Genomic DNA, 10,051 nt, shown 5'->3' on the forward strand with positions numbered 1-10,051 from the left:
GATTGGTAGGCGACTCTGGAAGCCAGCGTCGATTGTCGGGCGACTCTGATAGCCAGCGTCGATTGGTAGGCGACTCTGGAAGCCAGCGTCGATTGGTAGGCGACTCTGGAAGCCAGCGTCGATTGGTAGGCGACTCTGGAAGCTAGCGTCGATTGGTAGGCGACTCTGGAAGCCAGCGTCGATTGTCGGGCGACTCTGATAGCTACCTTCTGGTGGGCGGAGAGAAAGAGAACACGACCCGAAAACGTGACAAAAATTACAACGCTCGGCTTGCGTCTTTATCCATCAGATGGCCTCAGTCAAAAGACCCGTGGTCTTAAAATAGATCCTGTTAGTTATATTACCTTAAGTGCTGCACTCGCCTGGTACGGAAGGGGGGGTAGAGGAGTTGGGGGGGGGGGTTAATGTAGCCTGTTAGAGCCGTCGCCCCTGAGGGGATGACGCAAAGGCCTCACAAACACTCTCTTGTCCCAACCACCCTCCCTTGTCCCCCCCTACTGTGTCCTCCGCTGTGCCCTTGGGCTCCGGGACCCAGTCCCATAAAGACACGCAGCCAGAGAGTCTCATTCACAAAGGAACAGCACAGTGCACTCACCATAATTAACAATTATGACAGGGAAAAACTCAGCCAAAAGTCAATCCACTTATTCTCTGGTAGTGGGAATGGGAAGAAGGGGGAAGGAGGAAGGAGGAAGGGGGAAGGGGGAAGGAGGAAGGGGGAAGGAGGGAAGGAGGAAGGGGGAAGGAGGAAGGGGCTCATGATGTCCAACTTGGCTCTCCTTCCTTGATGTTGGAGGAAAAAATAGCATTTGGACGCTACCAAATACAGATTCATTCATGGATATTTTAAACTTGGATGTATTTAAAAGGTCCTTGTGACGTGTCGTTGATATCTTGCAGACGTTACGAGTTTCGATGTGCTTTTCCAGACCCAGATTCAACTCACAAGGATGTGGAACAGAATGACAAGTTAACAGGGTTAGTTTCTAAACTGGTCCCAGATTAGTGTAGAATATAGAAGCACACCATCAAATATGTCATTCTACTACTATGGCAAAGACATGACACAGGAAAAAAAAGGGCATTATAAAATCAATTTGGATTGGATTTTGACACAGGAGTAAGTGACAAACCTTTCCTCCACGAGTTCCAGAACTCTCCATCAACTGATAAACAGGACAACATCCTCTAAACCCCGAACCCGATGTCCCATTGTTCTGGATCAATCACATGGCCGGCCGGACCTTGTTGAACCTCTCCTAGGACCCTAACTAACCCCTCCCCTCCTCTCCATCCTCCACCCACCAACAGTCATAGATCGATCACCTTATTAAAACTGTGTGTCTCAGGGGATACATTGAAATACCAGGTTACCGTGCCAAACCATGACCAGGTTACCGTGCCAAACCATGACCAGGTTAACGTGCCAAACCATGACCATGTTAACGTGCCAAACCATGACCATGTTAACGTGCCAAACCATGACCATGATATCGTGCCAAACCATGACCAGGTTAATGTGCCAAACCATGACCAGGTTAACGTGCCAAACCGTGACCGGGTTATCGTGCCAAACCGTGACCGGGTTAACGTGCCAAACCGTGACCGGGTTAACGTGCCAAACCGTGACCGGGTTAACGTGCCAAACCGTGACCAGGTTAACGTGTCAAACCGTGACCAGGTTAACGTGTTAAACCGTGACCAGGTTAACGTGTTAAACCGTGACCAGGTTAACGTGCCAAACCGTGACCAGGTTAACATGCCAAACCGTGACCAGGTTAACGTGCCAAACCATGACCATGTTAACGTGCCAAACCCGTGACCAGGTTAACGTGCCAAACCGTGACCAGGTTAACGTGCCAAACCGTGACCAGGTTAACGTGCCAAACCGTGACCAGGTTAACGTGCCAAACCGTGACCAGGTTAATGTGCCAAACCGTGACCAGGTTAACGTGCCAAACCGTGACCAGGTTATCGTGCCAAACCATGACCATGTTAACGTGCCAAACCATGACCAGGTTAACGTGCCAAACCACGACCAGGTTAACGTGCCAAACCACGACCAGGTTAACGTGCCAAACCATGACCATGTTAACATGCCACACCATGACCAGGTATGAACAATCCCCTGTGTGAAAAGTGTCTTTCATGTGTTGGAGAAGAATCTATTCTACTCTCAGGACTCTAGGGTCTGGCAAGGTTGTTTCTAGGACTTTGAGAGAGAGAGACAGATAGACAGAGAGAGAGAGCTAGAGATAGAGAGAGAGATAGATAGACAGAGAAAGAGAGCGAGAGATAGAGAGAGAGATAGATAGATAGACAGAGAGCGAGACAGAGAGAGACAGATAGACAGAGAGAGACAGAAAGAGACAGCGAGAGAGACAGATAGAGAGAGAGATATAGATAGACAGAGAGCGAGACAGAGAGAGAGACAGACAGAGAGAGACAGAAAGAGACAGCGAGAGAGACAGATAGAGAGAGAGACAGAGGGAGACAGAGAGAGAGAGAGAGTGAGAGGCAGAGCGAGAGACAGATAGTTTTAAATGAAGGACCTGTATATATGGACTACGTATGCCTCCTTCCCTCCTGTAGCAGGAGATGGCTTGTAATCAGCTGTGATCTGATCAGTTTCCTGTTTAAACCTGAGGAGATAATGGGGCATGCTGGGAGCCGGACTCCTTCGTCCCGTCAGAGCTCTTTAATGCAGTTCCCCTACATGACACAGACGGATATACGGGACGAGGAGATGACACCGACTCTGATGAAGATCGGCATCTTTTAATGTAGCAGAGACATCTCATATCTCTGGATAGAAGACTCAGGGCCATGTCTTAATAGTCTGATACGGCTTCCTTTCCTCATCTCCTAATGTAGCAGAGACATCTCATATCTCTGGATAGAAGACTCAGGGCCATGTCTCAATAGTCTGATACGGCTTCCTTTCCTCATCTCCTAATGTAGCAGAGACATCTCATATCTCTGGATAGAAGACTCAGGGCCATGTCTCAATAGTCTGATATGGCTTCCTTTCCTCATCTCCTAATGTAGCAGAGACATCTCATATCTCTGGATAGAAGACTCAGGGACATGTCTCAATAGTCTGATACGGCTTCCTTTCCTAACCTCCTAATGTAGCAGAGACATCTCATATCTCTGGATAGAAGACTCAGGGCCATGTCTCAATAGTCTGATACGACTTCCTTTCCTCATCTCCTAATGTAGCAGAGACATCTCATATCTCTGGATAGAAGACTCAGGGCCATGTCTCAATAGTCTGATATGGCTTCATTTCCTAACCTCCTAATGTAGCAGAGACATCTCATATCTCTGGATAGAAGACTCAGGGCCATGTCTCAATAGTCTGATACGACTTCCTTTCCTCATCTCCTAATGTAGCAGAGACATCTCATATCTCTGGATAGAAGACTCAGGGCCATGTCTCAATAGTCTGATATGGCTTCCTTTCCTAACCTCCTAATGTAGCAGAGACATCTCATATCTCTGGATAGAAGACTCGGGGCCATGTCTCAATAGTCTGATACGGCTTCCTTTCCTCATCTCCTAACGTAGCAGAGACATCTCATATCTCTGGATAAAAGACTCAGGGACATGTCTCAATAGTCTGATACGGCTTCCTTTCCTAATGTAGCAGAGACATCTCATATCTCTGGATAGAAGACTCAGGGCCATGTCTCAATAGTCTGATACGGCTTCCTTTCCTCATCTCCTAATGTAGCAGAGACATCTCATATCTCTGGATAGAAGACTCAGGGCCATGTCTCAATAGTCTGATACGGCTTCCTTTCCTCATCTCCTAATGTAGCAGAGACATCTCATATCTCTGGATAGAAGACTCAGGGCCATGTCTCAATAGTCTGATACGGCTTCCTTTCCTCATCTCCTAATGTAGCAGAGACATCTCATATCTCTGGATAGAAGACTCAGGGCCATGTCTCAATAGTCTGATATGGCTTCCTTTCCTCATCTCCTAATGTAGCAGAGACATCTCATATCTCTGGATAGAAGACTCAGGGACATGTCTCAATAGTCTGATATGGCTTCCTTTCCTAACCTCCTAATGTAGCAGAGACATCTCATATCTCTGGATAGAAGACTCAGGGCCATGTCTCAATAGTCTGATACGACTTACTTTCCTCATCTCCTAATGTAGCAGAGACATCTCATATCTCTGGATAGAAGACTCAGGTTCATGTCTCAATAGTCTGATACGACTTCCTTTCCTCATCTCCTAATGTAGCAGAGACATCTCATATCTCTGGATAGAAGACTCAGGGCCATGTCTCAATAGTCTGATATGGCTTCCTTTCCTAACCTCCTAATGTAGCAGAGACATCTCATATCTCTGGATAGAAGACTCGGGGCCATGTCTCAATAGTCTGATATGGCTTCCTTTCCTAACCTCCTAATGTAGCAGAGACATCTCATATCTCTGGATAGAAGACTCAGGGCCATGTCTCAATAGTCTGATACGGCTTCCTTTCCTCATCTCCTAATGTATTAGAGACATCTCATATTTCTGGATAGAAGACTCAGGGCCATGTCTCAATAGTCTGATACGGCTTCCTTTCCTCATCTCCTAATGTAGCAGAGACATCTCATATCTCTGGATAGAAGACTCAGGGCCATGTCTCAATAGTCTGATACGGCTTCCTTTCCTCATCTCCTAATGTAGCAGAGACATCTCATATCTCTGGATAGAAGACTCAGGGCCATGTCTCAATAGTCTGATATGGCTTCCTTTCCTAACCTCCTAATGTAGCAGAGACATCTCATATCTCTGGATAGAAGACTCGGGGCCATGTCACAATAGTCGGATACGGCTTCCTTTCCTCACCTCCTAATGTAGCAGAGACATCTCATATCTCTGGATAGAAGACTCAGGGCCATGTCTCAATAGTCTGATACGGCTTCCTTTCCTCATCTCCTAATGTAGCAGAGACATCTCATATCTCTGGATAGAAGACTCAGGGCCATGTCTCAATAGTCTGATACGGCTTCCTTTCCTCATCTCCTAATGTAGCAGAGACATCTCATATCTCTGGATAGAAGACTCAGGGCCATGTCTCAATAGTCTGATACGGCTTCCTTTCCTCATCTCCTAATGTAGCAGAGACATCTCATATCTCTGGATAGAAGACTCAGGGCCATGTCTCAATAGTCTGATATGGCTTCCTTTCCTCATCTCCTAATGTAGCAGAGACATCTCATATCTCTGGATAGAAGACTCAGGGACATGTCTCAATAGTCTGATACGGCTTCCTTTCCTAACCTCCTAATGTAGCAGAGACATCTCATATCTCTGGATAGAAGACTCGGGGCCATGTCTCAATAGTCTGATACGGCTTCCTTTCCTAACCTCCTAATGTAGCAGAGACATCTCATATCTCTGGATAGAAGACTCGGGGCCATGTCTCAATAGTCGGATACGGCTTCCTTTTCTCACCTCCTAATGTAGCAGAGACATCTCATATCTCTGGATAGAAGACTCGGGGCCATGTCTCAATAGTCGGATACGGCTTCCTTTCCTCACCTCCTAATGTAGCAGAGACATCTCATATCTCTGGATAGAAGACTCAGGGCCATGTCTCAATAGTCTGATACGGCTTCCTTTCCTAACCTCCTAATGTAGCAGAGACATCTCATATCTCTGGATAGAAGACTCAGGGCCATGTCTCAATAGTCTGATACGACTTCCTTTCCTCATCTCCTAATGTAGCAGAGACATCTCATATCTCTGGATAGAAGACTCAGGGCCATGTCTCAATAGTCTGATACGACTTCCTTTCCTCATCTCCTAATGTAGCAGAGACATCTCATATCTCTGGATAGAAGACTCAGGGCCATGTCTCAATAGTCTGATACGACTTCCTTTCCTCATCTCCTAATGTAGCAGAGACATCTCATATCTCTGGATAGAAGACTCAGGGCCATGTCTCAATAGTCTGATACGACTTCCTTTCCTCATCTCCTAATGTAGCAGAGACATCTCATATCTCTGGATAGAAGACTCGGGGCCATGTCTCAATAGTCGGATACGGCTTCCTTTCCTCACCTCCTAATGTAGCAGAGACATCTCATATCTCTGGATAGAAGACTCAGGGCCATGTCTCAATAGTCTGATACGGCTTCCTTTCCTAACCTCCTAATGTAGCAGAGACATCTCATATCTCTGGATTGAAGACTCAGGGCCATGTCTCAATAGTCTGATATGGCTTCCTTTCCTAACCTCCTAATGTAGCAGAGACATCTCATATCTCTGGATAGAAGACTCAGGGCCATGTCTCAATAGTCTGATACGACTTCCTTTCCTCATCTCCTAATGTAGCAGAGACATCTCATATCTCTGGATAGAAGACTCAGGGCCATGTCTCAATAGTCTGATATGGCTTCCTTTCCTCATCTCCTAACGTAGCAGAGACATCTCATATCTCTGGATAAAAGACTCAGGGACATGTCTCAATAGTCTGATACGGCTTCCTTTCCTAATGTAGCAGAGACATCTCATATCTCTGGATAGAAGACTCAGGGCCATGTCTCAATAGTCTGATACGGCTTCCTTTCCTCATCTCCTAATGTAGCAGAGACATCTCATATCTCTGGATAGAAGACTCAGGGCCATGTCTCAATAGTCTGATACGACTTCCTTTCCTCATCTCCTAATGTAGCAGAGACATCTCATATCTCTGGATAGAAGACTCAGGGCCATGTCTCAATAGTCTGATACGGCTTCCTTTCCTAACCTCCTAATGTAGCAGAGACATCTCATATCTCTGGATAGAAGACTCGGGGCCATGTCTCAATAGTCTGATACGGCTTCCTTTCCTCATCTCCTTCCCTTGGTGGTTGTGTTGAGACAGAGATGTTTTGATGGGATGAAACAGTAGTGTAATGAACAGAGCAGGACTGCCACATCTCTTACCAGTTGTGTTTTCTTTTCTTCAAAAAAACCCTCTCCCCTGTGAGTCCCATTGCAGGACCTTTTCTGACAGGGGAAAGCCAGGAAGGGCAAGGTAGAGGGGGGGGGTTGGCTGTCGAGTCTGAGACGGGGACTTGACATGACACTGCATGGATCCCCTTCTGTGACCTCACTGGTTCCATCCCAGGACCCCGTCAAGACTGAAAACTGTCACAACAAGTCTGGTCTACCCCAGAGCAGAGCCCTGCTATTCACAGGAACTATTCAATTACAAGACTGTGAAAGATACAAGATGATAAAGTGAACAAGATGATAAAGTGAACAATACAGTCAGCGAACAAGATGATAAAGTGAACAATACAGTCAGTGAACAAGATGATAAAGTGAACAATACAGTCAACGAACAAGATGATAAAGTGAACAATACAGTCAGTGAACAAGATGATAAAGTGAACAATACAGTCAGCGAACAAGATGATGAAGTGAACAATACAGTCAGTGAACAAGATGATAAAGTGAACAATACAGTCAGCGAACAAGATGATGAAGTGAACAATACAGTCAGTGAACAAGATGATAAAGTGAACAATACAGTCAGCGAACAAGATGATAAAGTGAACAATACAGTCAATGAACAAGATGATAAAGTGAACAATACAGTCAGCGAACAAGATGATGAAGTGAACAGAGGGAGAGAGAGAGGCATGGAGGGAGTGAGAAAGGCAGGGAGGGAGAGAGCGAGGCAGGGAGGGAGAGAGAGGCAGGGAGGGAGAGAGCGAGGCAGGGAGGGAGAGAGAGGCAGGGAGGGAGAGCGAGGCAAGGAGGGAGAGAGAGAGGCAAGGAGGGAGAGAGCGAGGCAGGGCGGAAGAGATGGAGGCAGGGTGGGAGAGCAGCAGGGATGGAGAGAGAGGCAGGGAGGGAGAGAGAGAGAGAGAGAGGCAGGGAGGGAGAGAGAGGCAGGGAGGGAGAGAGAGGCAAGGAGGGAGAGAGAGGCAAGGAGGGAGAGAGAGGCAGGGAGGGAGAGAGAGGCAGGGAGGGAGAGAGAGGCAGGGAGGGAGAGAGAGGCAAGGAGGGAGAGAGAGAGGCAGGCCGGAAGAGATGGAGGCAGGGCGGGAGAGAGAGGCAGGGAGGGAGAGAGAGACAGGGAGGGAGAGAGAGGCAGGGAGGGAGAGAGAGGCAGGGAGGGAGAGAGAGGCAGGGAGGGAGAGGGAGGCAAGGAGGGAGAGAGAGAGGCAGGGCAGAAGAGATGGAGGCAGGGTGGGAGAGCAGCAGGGAAGGAGAGAGAGGCAGGGAGGGAGAGAGAGGCAGGGAGGGAGAGAGAGAGACAGGGAGGGAGAGAGAGGCAGGGAGGGAGAGAGAGGCAGGGGGGAGAGAGAGGCAAGGAGGGAGAGAGAGAGAGGCAGGGAGGGAGAGAGAGGCAGGGCGGGCGGGAGAGAGAGGCAGGGAGGGAGAGAGAGGCAGGGAGGGAGAGAGATGCAGGGAGGGAGAGAGAGGCAGGGGGAGAGAGAGGCAAGGAGGGAGAGAGAGAGGCAGGGCGGAAGAGATGGAGGCAGGGTGGGAGAGCAGCAGGGAGGGAGAGAGAGGCAGGGAGGGAGAGAGAGGCAGGGAGGGAGAGAGAGAGACAGGGAGGGAGAGGCAGGGAGGGAGAGGCAAGGAGGGAGAGAGAGGCAAGGAGGGAGAGAGAGAAGCAGGGAGGGAGAGAGAGGCAGGGAGGGTGAGAGAGGCAGGGAGGGCGAGAGAGGCAGGGAGGGGGAGAGAGAGGCAGGGAGGGAGAGAGAGGCAGGGGGAGAGAGAGGCAAGGAGGGAGAGAGAGAGGCAGGAAGAGAGAGAGAGGCAGGGAGGGAGAGAGGCAGGGAGGGAGGGAGAGAGGCAAGGAGGGAGAGAGAGCGGCAGGAAGAGAGAGAGAGGCTGGGAGGGAGAGAGACAGGGAGAGAGAGAGAGGCAGGGAGGGAGAGAGAGAGGCAGGGAGGGAGAGAGGCAGGGAGGGAGAGAGAGAGGCAGGGAGGGAGAGAGAGAGACAGGGATGAAGAGAGAGGCAGGGAGGCAGAAAGAGGCAGGGAGGGAGAGAGAGTCAGGGAGGGAGAGAGGGAGAGAGAGAGGCAGGGAGGGAGGGAGGGAGAGAGGCAGGGAGGGAGAGGCAAGGAGTGAGAGAGAGAGGCAGGAAGAGAGAGAGAGGCAGGGAGGGAAAGAGGCAGGGAGGGAGGGAGAGAGGCAGGGAGGGAGGGAGAGAGGCAGGGAGGGAGAGAGGCAGGGAGGGAGAGAGAGGGAGGGAGAGAGGCAGGGAGGGAGAGAGAGGGAGGGAGGGAGGCAACGCCCCTGAGACTATTTATAGGCTGCTATAAGTGGTGTCCCTCATTATGTAATTACAAGACATATAATTGAGAAATGGGGACAGGGAGGGGAGGGGAGGGAGGGAGGGTAAAGGAGAGAATAGAGAGAGGGGGAGATGGAGGGGGAGGGAGAGGAGAGGAAAGGAGAGAATAGAGAGAGAGGGGGAGATGGAGGGGAGGGAGAGTAAATGAGAGAATAGAGAGGGGAGGGAGGGAGAGTAAATGAGAGAATAGAGAGGGGGAGATGGAGGGGAGGGAGGGAGAGTAAAGGAGAGAATAGAGAGAGGGGGAGATGGAGGGGAGGGAGGGACAGTAAATGAGAGAATAGAGAGAGGGGGAGATGGAGGGGAGGGAGGGGGAGTAAAGGAGAGAATAGAGAGAGGGGGAGATGGAGGCGTAGTCAGTGAAAAAAAGGAGAAAGAACAAGTCATCCCCCCAAACACACACACAGGAACACACAAACACAGGAACACACACACACAGGTACACACACACCCCGTCCATCCATTTGTATCAATAAACAAACAACGACTTTCTAAATTAGATGAGTGGCCATACTATCCTTATCTAATCTGTCCTCTCTCTCTCTCACACACACACACACACACACACACACACACACACACACACACACACACACACACACACACACACACACACACACACACACACACACACACACACACACACACACACACACACACACACACACACACACGCACAGAGCAGAGGAATGAGAGGGACGGATTCTCTAGGGTCCTCAGTATAGGGGGATTCTCTAGGG

Source organism: Salmo salar, unplaced genomic scaffold (assembly GCF_905237065.1).
Source record: "Salmo salar unplaced genomic scaffold, Ssal_v3.1, whole genome shotgun sequence".
NCBI lineage: Eukaryota > Metazoa > Chordata > Actinopteri > Salmoniformes > Salmonidae > Salmo > Salmo salar.